At 34.4% G+C, this 13,763-nt stretch overlaps 1 protein-coding gene across 6 annotated transcripts in view; it reads right to left on the bottom strand.

The window, feature by feature from the left end:
• Positions 1–13,763, bottom strand: part of LOC148953286 (uncharacterized) — a 148,876-nt gene that overhangs the window by 90,594 nt on the left and 44,519 nt on the right. The window contains exon 1 of one of the 6 annotated variants that reach the window (XM_089088459.1): positions 9,783–9,801. The exons of the other annotated variants lie outside the window; for them this stretch is intronic. The gene's annotated coding sequence lies outside the window, so the exon portion shown is untranslated. Of the gene's footprint in view, positions 1–9,782; positions 9,802–13,763 lie in introns of those variants that run through there. 6 annotated transcript variants of the gene reach the window in all.

The raw sequence follows: 13,763 nt of genomic DNA, 5'->3' as shown, positions 1-13,763 counted from the left end.
TAAAAAAAAAAACAAGTTTTTTTAACTGAAAGTAAGGAGCGATATTAAAACTTAAAACGAACAGAAATTATTCCGTATATGAATGGGGCTGTCCCCTCCTCAACGCCTCGCTCTTTACGCTAAATTTTTTTATTTTAAAAAAAAAATATTGTTGTGAGAAAGTCAAAATTTAGCTTAAAGAGCGAGGCGTTGAGGAGGGGACAGCCCCTTTCATATACGGAATAATTTCTGTTCGTTTTAAGTTTTAATGTCGCTCCTTACTTTCAGTTAAAAAATATGTTTTTTTGTTTAATTTTTGAACGTTTTTGAATAAATGCAGGTTTTGATCTTGGCTCACAGTACATGAATAATTAAAAAAAAATTTCATATTAATTTACTTTTATTTGGTTAAATGGCTTTCTCGAAACTTGTTTCATTTTATTTACGAACGTTTTTATTAGTAATAAATATACGTGACTTACGAATTAACTTACGTAACGAACTTCTATATTCATATATTTTTAATACATATATTAGGGGGTTCGCCCCCTAGTCAATACCTTGCTCTTTAAGCGAAAGTTCAAATTTTGTTCCAATTCTTTAAAAATGACCGCTTAATCACAAAGGCCGTTAATTAGAATAAATAGCTCTTATGAAAGTACTAAAAAATCTCTGGCTTAAAGAGTGAGGTATTGACTAGGGGTGAACCCAATCATGTATGTAATATTTTCTGTTCGTTTAAAGTTTCGATGTTGCTGCTGTTGCAGTTGAAAAACTTTTTTTTTATATTTAATTTAAGATCTTTTTTTAAATAATGCTGGGAAGTCCGGCGTCCCCTTCATAGCAATATCCCTTACCCCATGAAAACTTCCTTCATGGAAAGATCCGCCCACATAACCCCCGACCCCCGGCACGTACGCAGGAATTTGTTCCGGGTGGGGGGAAGAGGCTCAAATCCTTCAAACCCATTATTCTGTGAGAAAAATCAGAAAATTATGGGGAAATGAAAAAAATCGGAAGATTTCGGGGGACCCGGGCCCGGAGGCCCCCCCTGCGTACGTCCCTGCCCGACACCCCCTCCCCCACTACCAGGAAAAATCTCCCCTGAAAACGTCTGTACTGTATACTTCCCAATAACCAATACTATATGTTAACATTGGGTAAAGTTCATAACTTTTGTTGTGAAGTGATTTTTATTGGTAATTGGGGGTGTTGTAGTTGAAGATGCCTTTATTCTCCCTTTATAGTGGAGATAAACTCTAGCCCAAAAGTACTTAAACTTTGGTAGCGTGCATTAGGCTATGACCGAACTAATGAGGCGTACCAACTGGGTATATTCGAGAAGCTAAAAATATATCGTAGAAAGTTTGTCGAAAATACAATACTTTTATTCATTTAACATGTAATATAATCGGATATATTTTGTCTACTGGGACTGGCTGTCCCAAGTAGACCACAGGTCTCAAAAACAACAATAATATATAAATAAGATTCAGACACTTACAATGATCCGACAAAATCCAAGGTATTTCTAATGAGAAAATAAACGGGCAGAGGTTCACCCGGCAAGTCAAAAGGTCTACCCCCAGTCTCAAAAATCGGGGTATATATATATGAGAAACTAACCACGTCCTTCCAGTACATTGACGCATTTATCCAGGAAATTGGTTATTGAGCAAGTTCCCTTCAAGTCCATACAATCCATGATTTGTGTCCTTATCTTAAAAAGTGGTATTTTGAAACTTTGTTTTTGCGTCTTAATATATTTTTACTCAATTAATAATTAACTAAATTAGAAAGCTTTACCACACTTTCAGCCCTCCTCCCGGGAACTTTGGGGGATTAAGTCATCCTAAAACACATACTTATAATATTTTCGAACATACTGAACAAAATGGCTATCTCAAAATTTTGATCAGGTGACTTTGGGAAAACAATGAGCGTGGGAGGGGGCCTAGTTGCCCTCCATTTTTTTTGGGTCACTTAAATAGGGCACTAGAACTTTTAATTTCCATTCCAATGAGCCCTCCCAAGATATTCTAGGACCACTGGGGCGATAAGATCACCCCTGGGAAAAAAAAAAAAAAAAAAAACATGCATCCGTGATCTTTCTTCTGGCAAAAAATGGAAAATTCCACATTTTTTTAGATAGGAGCTTGAAACCTCTACAGTAGGGTTATATGATACTCTGAATATGATGGTGTGATTTTCATTCAGGTTCTATAGCTTTTAAGGGGTCTTTCCCCCTTTTTTCGAAAATCAGCCAAATTTTCTCAGGCGCGTAACTTTTGATGGGTAGGATTAAACTTGATGAAACTTATATATTTGGAATCAGCATTAAAATATAATTCTTTTGATGTATCTATTTGTATCAAAATTACCGTTTTCTAGAGTATCGGTTACCATTGAGCCGGGTCCCAATAACCAATACTATATGTAAACATTGGGTAAAGTTCATAACTTTCAGCCCTCCTCCTGAGGGCTTCGAGGGATTAAGTCATCCTAAAAGACATAGTTATAATATTTTTGACCGTGCTGAACAAAATGGCTATCTCAAAATTTTGATCAGGTGACTTTGGGAAAAAAATGAGTGTGGGAGGGGGCCTAGTTGCCCTCCATTTTTTTCGGTCACTTAAAAAGGGCACTAGAACTTTCAATTTCCGTTCCAATGAGCCCTCCCACGATATTCTAGGATCACTGGGTCGATGCGATCACCCCTGGGGAAAAAAAAACAAAAAAGCAAAAAAACAAATAAACACGCATCCGTGATCTTCCTTTTGGCAAAAAATGGAAAATTCCACATTTTTGTAGATAGGAGCTTAAAACCTCTACAGTAGGGTTCTCTGATACGCTGAATATGATAGTGGGATTTTCATTAAGGTTCTATAACTTTTAGGGGGTCTTTCCCCCTTTTTTCGAAAATCAGGAAAATTTTCCCAGGCGCGTAACTTTTGATAGGTAAAATTAAACTTGATGAAACCTATATATTTGAAATCAGAATTAAAATCTGATTCTTTTGATGTATTTATTGGTAGCAAAATACCGTTTTTTAGTTTTGGTTACCATTGAGCCGGGTTGCTCCTTACTTACAGTTTGTTACCACAAACTGTCTGATATTATTACTTGTTATATGTTTTTTGCTAAGATTGTTTATTTAATTTCTGTTCGTTTTGGGTTTCATTTATTCTTTCATAGTAATTTCTGGTCGTTTTTAGTTTGTATTTTAACAGGTAATTGTATCTTCTGAGCTTAAGTTTAAAATGGCCTTTACTTTTCTTTGAAAACTTATTTTTCGGAAAGTTTTTTTTAAATTAATACTTTAAAACGGGTATACAAATACAATACAAACTCATAGAACATGAAATTTTTATTGAGAGTTTCTACTACATTAAGAAATTTACAGTATTTTATTTTCCAAATGTCACAATTAAATCTGTCAATAATTCTCTCCCACAATGTTTTAATTGTTAGGGAATTTTGTATACAATTGTTAGTAACTCTTCAATTGGATTGCAAAAACATAATCACAAGCTAAATTGTTACTACATTTTTTTGCTAGAACATCAGAAACATCTAAAATCGGCTATGATACTATTCATACAAGAAACAATATGCCCATATGAGCCATATTAATATTGATTTTGTTTGACAAATTACCTGAAAGTAAACCAAAGAACAAATTGTTTTTGTGTAACAATATAAAATATAGAAATAATGAATAGGCAATGTCCTAGTTTAGTAGAGAAGAAGTGGAAGCAAAATCGATTGTTTTGAGTTTAATGAAGATGTCCATTGAATTTAATCATAAAAAAAACGTATTTCGTTTGGAATATATGACTCTCAAGTACTAACAGAATATTCACCCTTGAACCTAATAGCATATTTTGTCCTTATTTCAACTGATAAGTCATCACGAATCACTGTATAGTTAGGAAAAGCTTTAAGGCTTCCAAATAGAATCTGTAACAGTAGCAACTATATGTTTGGAAGTAACAGTGAATGGGTGTATCAAATAATATGTTTACATTTCAGCTAGAAAATTAATCAAACATTTCAGAAGTTACCAAAAATAGCACAAAAAAGAATACAGTAACCAGCAAGCAAGATTAGTGTTTAGACTAGGGTTGTACTCATGCAGTAGGGTGGTGGAGGGACTGGGATAATGATTGCAATGATTATACTTGTGAACAAACTATTGATGACAAACAAGTACAAAAATGTTGAAATTCTATATGATGAGCTTCTTGTTATATTGGAAAGCAGTTGTTAGATGAATGATACTTACCGTAAATGAATTCAGAGCCTAGTCTTGGCAAGATATTTTCAAGTTCCTATCTCTACTTCTTTCCTATACCTTTTTCTGAGGCTTAAAAAATAGCACTGAAGACAGATTTATTACCATTTTAATTTCAGAAAAATATATTTTTTCCTTATTTAGATTCGAGTCTCTTTTTCTACAGCTCAAAGCCTAGAAATCTGAACTGTCATGATTTGAGCAGGATTTTAAGTCATATTGAGATCTTTTTGTTCAAAATTAATATGTGTTTTTCAAATTCTTCAAAGCCTTACAGGATTTACTGAAATTGTGAGACTCAAAATACTTTGCTTGGACCCTATTTGTACTGTAGACCTATTAGTGCAAGTTTTACTTTTATAACACAAAGTCTCTTCTATTTCATCAATGACCAGTGTCCTTTGGAGGGGGATGGGATGCAGGCAGATACTTCAAAACTTGCCAATTCTGTTTATAGGACTGAAATTAAGATAGAAAATAGATGCTAATGTTGTTTCTAGGACAGAAATTCAATAGAAAAATGGAATGTAGTAGTCAATACTTCTTCTAAATTTACTACTGTCATAAATGTTAGAAATAATGCTGCCAAAATGGCATGCCAGCTCTCCTCGCCCCCTAAGGAGGCCAAACAAAGCCCTAGGCTATACATTGAAGAAAAATGTTACACGCCTCCACATCAATTTGGCTTTCAACATGGCATTGGATGTATAGAAACCCTTGCAGTTGTTGCTAATGTTCTGCTTGATGCTTCTTGTACAAGTAGTTCACTTGCCTTGAAAGTCATGATCTTTGCCACACATTTGACTCCCTGATCCACCCCCTTATGCTTTAAGGGCTGTTAAAAGAGGAGTAAATCTGGCTATCATTAGATTTCAAAGGGATATGTATGCTAAGCAACAAGTCTGTCTTGAAAACCCTCTTATGCAAGATGAAATGGCAAAACCACTGGATAGAACTATACCAGTTAAGACAGGAACCAGGTAAGGTACAATTGCCTCACCTTTTTATTTCAATAATTATGTCCTCAAAGCCCAGGAAAAGTGCAAGATGTTTTGCATTCTTTCTGGCCTCAATATCTCCTTAGTCACTTATGCTGATGGCATTTTTAACATTAGTCAAACTTTGGACAAAATTTCTGAAACTTTCCAAAAACTGCAAGCAGAATACTGAAAATCTGGTCTTGAATTTGATGCTGAAAAGTCTGATATAGTGCTTTTTAACTGGGAGGCCTACCTCCGCATGAAATTGTACTTGGGAGTTCAAAGATTTGTCCATCTGATCAAATTTTTTATCTTGGTTTTCCCATTTGAAATACAATTTTTCACACTTGTCATCTCCAAACAGAAGTCATCAAACGCATATTAGCTTCCTATGCCTCCATAATCTTCTGGAAGACTGAAGGGTGCACATTGCAACCTTGTGGAAGATTCTTACAAATATTGCAAATTGAACATCTGCACCACTTTTTTCATTTTGCAAAATACCTACTGAGATATCCAACTTAGACATGCAGTTCATAACTCATTAATAATCTCCACATAGTAGATCCTAATTTTTGGCGCAAACTGCTACTACCACTAACAACTCAGCACAGCACCAAACCACCTGAGGCCAACACAGCTACGCATGCTCCTTCTCCATCCCAATCTAATCAAAGCCTCTCTTTTTACACTCTCCCAGGAAGTTCCTATTTCCCTTAAATCTTTCTTTATGACATCTTCCCACCCCAACTACAGACGACATGCTTTCCGTTTAGCCTAAACGGTCGGCCAAAAAGGACAATCTTAAGCAATCTATCATCCTTCATCCACAGAACGTGCCCTAGACATCTCAAGCTTTCTCTCACTCTAGCCTTAGAAAACGCAATTGAACTATACCTTTCATACAGCCTGCTGTTTGAAATATGGTCAGTCAGCTGGCTACCTAGAGCAATCCATAGGCAATTTCTTTAGAAAACATCCAGCAAATCTCCATCCGCTTTTCAGGGCGCCCATGTTTCACAGCCATATCTAAGTGCTGTCATCATTGTAGAAAAAGATTATCCATATTTTCATGATAGCTATTTTGGACATGCATTGGCCAAGCTCTTTTCACTTTTATACATTCACAAATATTCAATTTGCATGTTTAAAATTTCTGTCTTGCATTGTGAATCTTTGATAACCAGGCAAGAACTTTCAAATCATCTGTCTGTTCAACCACAGAGATTTTATTTCCAATATTACTGCAATAACCATTAGCAGTCATGTTAATTCTTTCCTCCAATAATTTATCTATAACAAATTTCCTTTACATACAGGTGGCTATGATCCATGACAAGTGAAGTAAGAGCTGTGAAAATGGTCCAATTCTTATTCAAGTTATGCAGTTATCAGCCCAGAACTAAAAAATTTCAACATCTGGAAGTTCTCAATGACCTTGACAAAAGTACTTGCTATGCTGTCACCGTCATGTTTCTGAACACCTTTGTGCCAAAGAGTGCAAATAGTGTTTCTGTCTAGTTTTGGACTCAAAGAGCAAAATTTTTCTTTGAAGAAAACCAGTCAACTTGTAAAAACAAATTCTTTGTCTGTGGCATCATGGAGAGGAGCAAAAGTTTTTTTTTATCACTCTGTTCAAGTACTTTCTTTTCAGCATAGAGAACCTTTGCCACTTTTGATTTTGGTATGCATCTTTTCCACATTCTTTATCCCTAATGTTATCATTCAACACATTGTTGTCATGGTCCAGGCAAATATCACAATTTTAAGATGTTGGCTTCTTTTAACATATGTTCATTGACAACAGAATATTCTGATATACTTCAACTGAGGCTTTTATCACTGGTAATTTCACGTGGAATTACTTGTAAATAGCATTAACAGTTACAAAATTAGTTGCATAGGCCTAGTATTAAATATTCAACAAGCTTACAATATCAGGCCAGTACCTGAACTATTGGAAAAAGGGTTTCATAGCCCCTATCCCTGAAAAGGAAGCCACCTTTGATTTCATGAATGTGCATCCTATTATGATGACTCCTATTTTTAGCAAGATATATAAAAGTTTCATCACTGGGGGGATGAGAATTTTTATTCTGGATAAAATTGGCCTACAACAATTTGGGAAAATTCCCATAAGTTTGACAAGCCATTATTTAGTAATTTTCCTTGATAAAGATAATTTCTTAAGCCACACTGGCCTACAATAATAACAATAAAGGAAACGATCAAAAATGAGATTTTTTAAGGCCAACAGAAATACTACAAAAAACAGAGTGAATATTTCGGGAAGACAGCTGCCTTCCTTCTTTAGTGTGAAAAAAATAATTCAAGGAAAATACCAAAAAATATGGAAAGACAAAGAAAAGCAAAAAAAATGCAGAGAGTCAATGTGAAACAAAACAATAAAATATTAAATAAAAACCAAAATTGAAAGATAATTAAAAATCAATGAAAGCCAAAATTGGAAGAATTAAAACCAAAAACCTAACTCCAAAGGCAAGTCCCAATTAGTGAAAAATCCAAAAACTTTTGACTGCTCTCATTGGATACTACTTAATGACTGTCTTGCAAAAAAAATCATTTGCTAAACATGTGACCAACAATTAATTGCCTATGTCAGCTGATTTCTGATTTTAATAATTGTATCTTGTGCACAGGCTCTTTCAGATCTTAGGGTTCTAGGATGTGTTTCATTTTGTAAATGCGAAGGTGATTCAAAGTCTATCTCAAAGTTGACTAAAGTATTAGCTTCTTTTTTGAGAAAGCTGAAATATGAATCATTTATTTTTAAGTCACCAGTATCTTTGTTTAGAGCTAGATCTAAATTTTCTAAATGTAGTGCTGAAAAACACCATTGTCATGTGGAATTAAACTAGCTTGTATAAGTAAAATAGTATGGTCCAGAAGGTAATCAATATGCTCTGCAAGAGCGGATTCAAAATTTTCTGTTTTTCTGCTTTTTAAGGGTATTATCAATTAAAGTAGAAGTATTGAGTTATTCTATCCATAAGCCATTTATCCGCCATTTAACTTAATAATGATGTTATTCCAAAATGGGAGCTGACCCCTGGCCTTTCTCTATGGTCTGAGCCCCTAAAATATGAACTTATTAATGATACTTTATTTTTAGAATCATGGGAGCTGACCCCTGACCCTCCCTCCATGGCTTGACACCCCCCCCCCCCAAAAAAAAAAAATATTACTGGGATTTTTTTTTCAAAAATCATGAAATTGTACTTGGGAATTCAAAGATTTGTCCATCTGACCAAATTTTTTATCTTGGTATTCCCATTTGAAATACCATTTCTCATACTTGTCATCTCCAAACAGAAGTCATCAAACATTGCATATCAGCTGCCTGTGCTTCCATAATCTTCTGGAAGACAGAAGGGTGCACATTTCACCCTTGTGGAAGATTCTTACTAATATTGATAAATTGAAAATCTGCTCCACTTTTTTCATTTTGCAAAATATCTACTGAGATATCTAACTTAGACATGCAGTTCATAACTCATTAATAATCTCCATGTAGCAGATCCTAATATAACTGTTGCTAAACTTATGGAGAAACACAACCAAAAGATTTCAAGACATGCTTGGATCTAACTTCTTCAACTATAGTTACCTTGTCATAGCTATATAGTGATATTTTGCTTTTTTTCTCTTTGTAGTACATCATTTTCTTTATGCACAAAGATGGGTTTTCAGTAAATAATAATAAATACAAGTTTTCCTTTTTGTAGGCTAGCCAAAATATTTTACCTTTTCTAATTTTTTCTTATTAATAGTTGGTTCACAATACCCATTGAACTCAATCTAATAAGACTAAACTTTGACTTTATCAATTAGTTTGTTAGATAGAAGATTAATATACCACTCAATGTGTCCTTTGATTCTCTGATACCCCCCCCCCCCCCCCTTAAAAAAAATGGGACCCAATACGGCCCTTGACTATACACAAAAATTTGCTGATTTTGTGGATTTGTATTTATATCTCATCAACAGTTCATAATATAAAATTGTTTATCTTATTCCTAAAAGTACATTGCTCCACCTCTACCCCTGAAGGATGAATATGCTGCCCAAAATAGATATTCACATTATTTTTAGTACAGTTTGACTCTCTTTTACTCAACAACTGATTATTAATTGTTGTAAACTGGGGTAAATATTTAGTGTTTCTACTTTCTATAAGGAAACACTAGGCTATACAATTCTAGAAACGACTTCAAGACAATTTATAATGCACACTTTGACTATATTCTTCCTAAATGAGCTTTACTTCATATTAGTCTCTCTCTCTCTCTCTCCCCTAATGGACAAATACATAGCCCAAATTATATATATACTCATGGTATTTTCAATGGCATAACCCTTTTTTCCTTGTTATCTATTAGTTGTAAAATTAATTTGAAGCGAAGAGTTGCATTATAGAAAATACAGCATTAGTCAACAGTTAGGCCCAGTCAAAAGAAAACACTATAAAATACTGAAAACAACTTTAAATAAAATTCTAATATACCTACTTATGTCATTCCTAAGAGCACTTTAATTTATTATACCCCCTAATGAGCAAATATATAGGTCAAACTATATATCCCCCATGCATTTTTCCATTTCTTGATTACATCATTCTTTTGTTCAAAAAGAAATTAACAGTAAAGAAGAATTGTCAATAAAATCAAGAAACAGAAAAATGCATGAGCAATATATAATTTTGGCTATATATTGGCACATTAAGAGGGATGGGGGTTAAGTAAAGTGAGGTCTTGGTATAAACATATGACTATTCCAGTACATATGGAGACATGTTAAGAAAACAATTCTTACTTCATAATATGCAAATAATCCTAGTTAACATATTTTCCAGGGGGAGAACCTTTATCATCACTTCTTTCACTGTTGTACAATTTTTTTAAACAAAATTCTGAAAAACAAACATAGATTTAACTGCATTTATCTGTTTTCAAATAGTATATGTCTGGAAGTTAAACACCATCACTACCATCTACCAAAAAGATACTAATTGGCCAATTAGCTAGATGACTCTTGGGAGTTAGTTTTATAAATAATTTACAAGACTTGGAGAATAGATATAGCTATTGAAAAATGTGATTGTAAACCTGAGATATAGTGAAAGAAGTGAAGGTAAAAGTTCTCACTCTGGAAAATATGTTAAATAGGATTATTTTGCATATCATGAAGTAAGAATTGTTCATTCAACATGTCTCCTTATGTACTGGAATGGTCATAAATTTATACCAAGGTCTTTTTAGGAATGATACAGGCCTAAGTAGCCTATTTTAGGATTGTTAAAAAAAAATTTCAGAATGTTATAGTGCTTCCTTAAGGCTTGACCTAACTGTAGACTAATACCCAAATTAGTAAAATTCTACTTTAGTTACTTTTGGCTATCTTGGAAAGGGGTTGGGTTAGGAAAATGAAACTTTCAGGGATGGATCTACATGCTAAGGTATGTCCCGGTAAGGTACTTTGAAGTACCTACCTCCACTCCTCCCCCCCCTCTATATAATGGTAAATTACTGCATATTACTAGTTGTTTTAGCTCACATTTCATCCAATATTACTATCATAATTATAAATCATTGCTTACCTTACACAACTTCAGCTTTTAACCTTGTTCATTAAAATATATTCCAGAATCCTATTTTCATTTAACACTACAACAATTTAACTTATTTACTATCTAGCTGACATTGCTTATGGAATCTGTTTGTGATGTCACAGCTTTGCTTATCATAACCCCTTTAACAGTAGCATGCAGGTGCCATGGGGTAGAAGACAACTCTCTGTTGATAAGCCATTAAACTTTATTAATTAGGGAAAGAATTTGACAAGAGATAGACCAGTAAAAAAATCCAAATTGTTCTTAGAGGACAAATCATGTTATAAGAAGATGTTTTTATTTTTATAGGTCCATGCTCTCATAAAGTTTCTGTTGAGTTTATTGAAACACTAGCATGGACTTCCTGTAGTTACGGACTCTCCATAAAACATTTAAAAGTGTAAAGATGCACCTTAGCCAGGGGGAAGTTGTGCTTGGGGTGGATTTCTAAGGGGAGAATTTTCCTTTGGGAGGGAAATTCGTTTTGTTTTCTGGGAAATAAATTCCATGGAAGGGGGCATTTCTGGAGTGGCCAAGAAACCGATATATAGATTAAAGTCTTATTCTGATGAAAAAATGCTAAGGAGAATTTTTCAGGGACAATTGTCCACAAGCAATTTTACAGAGAGGGGGGATTCTCAGCAAGAAAAGAATTGTCTGGAGGGAATTTGACAGGGGGAGGTGCACTTTACATTGGATGAAATTTCCACAGAGGAGTTCTGTGAGGGGGAGGGGTATATTTCATAGAGGGAAACCCAGATTTACCCGCATTCTTTAAAAAACAAACATAAATTATGCCTTATGTGACGGGTTACTCCCTCCTCAATAAATTATTCTTTACGGTAAAGTTTGACTGTTTACTAAAAATGAAAAAAAGGGCTTTTAAATAATAAAGGGAAGCTTTTCTGGAAGCTGCAACACCTTTAGCGCAAAGAGTATGGTATTGAGGAGGTGCAACCCTTTATATCCAGAATACATCTGCCGAAATTAATACGCAAGTTCTCTTCAAATTTTTCATGCACTGGGAACCAAAATCAAACCAGCATTAGTTGAAAAATGTTCAGAAATTAAATAAAAAACAAGTTTTATTAACTGAAAGTAAGGAGCAACATTAAAACTTAAAATGAATAATAATTATTCTATATATGAAAAGAGCTGTCCCTCCTCAACCCCTAGCTCTTTGCGCTAAAGTAACGTAAAGAGCAAGGCGTGGAGGAGGGGCCAGTCCCTTTTATATACGGTATTATTGCTTACTTTCAGTTTAAAAAAAACTTGTTTTTTTTATTTAATTTCATAAAGACAATACTTTTGTCAACATATGAAGAACCATGTATATTGCAATTGTATCTGTCTGATTTATATGTAAAGTAACACAAGAGACAAAAATTAACAAACAAGAGAGTAGTTAAGAATAATGGTATACAAAGTAATATTTGGCAGGGATAGTCACTAGTAATCACTAGGGGTGGCAACATGATTGGATGATTTTCGGGGATTTGGGGAACCAAATTTTTTCTGGGGTGGCACATAGATTTTTGGGGAAATCCCCAAAACTTTGGGAATAGTGCAAGCCCTGCTCGATTTTTAATCAGGAAAATCGAAATACTTAAACCACACGAGAAAAGAAAAGCTTTGAATTTGCGGTTGACACAATAAAGAATTGCCGCAAAATAATTCAAAGTCAACCAAACACCGCAGCCTCTTCCGGCGGCGCGCAAGCAACTTTGTGACACTTCAGCAGTGGTCAACCAAACCTCTCGTTGGCGGCGTTTGGTTGATGCGCCGGCATGGTGCTGGGGTTTAGGTAAGACGCAGAGCACTACAAATATCAAAATCAACTTTAGAGGACAAGTTATGTCATGGGAAGATGTTTTTGAAATCCCCCTCCCCCCAAACTCAAGTTTCTAAAATTCTACCTAAGAAACTTTTTAAATATTTCTAAACCACTAATAGATAGAGCGCTACAAATATCAGAATTGACTTTAGAGGACAAACTATGTTATGGGAAGAAGTTTTTAAAATCCCCCTTCCCCCCAAACTCAAAATTTTCTAAAATCCTACTTTAAAGCTTTTAAAATATTTCTAAAGCACTAATAGATAGTGCTAAAAACATCAGAGGACACGTTATATCACGGGAAGAGGTTTTTAAAATCCCCCTTCCCCCCAAACTCAAAATTTTCTAAAATTCTACTTTAGATGCTTTTAAATATTTCTAAAGTACTAATTGATAGTACCCAACAAACATCAGAATTGACTCTAAAAGCATGTGATGTCGGGAGCCGATGTTTTCTAAATCCCCCTTCGCCCCAAACAAAAAATTTTCCCAAATTATACTTTAGAAGCTTTTGTAAATACTTCTAAATCTCTAAGACATAGAGGGCTACAAATATCAGAATTGACTTTAGAGGACAATTTTTGTCATGGGGAGGTGTTTTTGAAATCCCCCTTTGCCCTAAACTAAAAATTTTCCAAAATTCTACTTTAGAAGCTTTTTAAATATTTCTAAAGCACTAAGACATAGTGCTACGAACATCAGAATTGACTTTAGAGGACAAGTTATGTCATGGGAAGATGTTTTTGAAATCCCCCTTCCCCCCAAACTCAAAATTTGCTAAAATTATACTTTAGAAGCTTTTAAAATATTTCTAAAGCACTAATAGAGTGCTAAAAACATCAGAAACGACTTCAGAGGACACATTATATCACAGGAAGAGGTTTTTAAAATTCCCCTTCCCCCCAAACTCAAAATTTTCTAAAATTCTACTTTAGAAGCTTTTTAAATATTTCTAAAGCACTAATTGATAGAGCCCGACAAACATCAGAATTGACTTTAGAAGACAAGTTATGTCATGGGAAGATGTTTTTGAAATCCCCCTTTGCC

This window comes from Artemia sp. Qi Xiang Cuo, chromosome 4 (assembly GCF_049724085.1).
Source record: "Artemia sp. Qi Xiang Cuo chromosome 4, ASM4972408v1, whole genome shotgun sequence".
NCBI classification, from domain to species: Eukaryota; Metazoa; Arthropoda; class Branchiopoda; order Anostraca; family Artemiidae; genus Artemia; species Artemia sp. Qi Xiang Cuo.
Note: the sequence above shows the minus strand (reverse complement) of the source record. Positions and strands in the feature narration are given on the sequence as shown.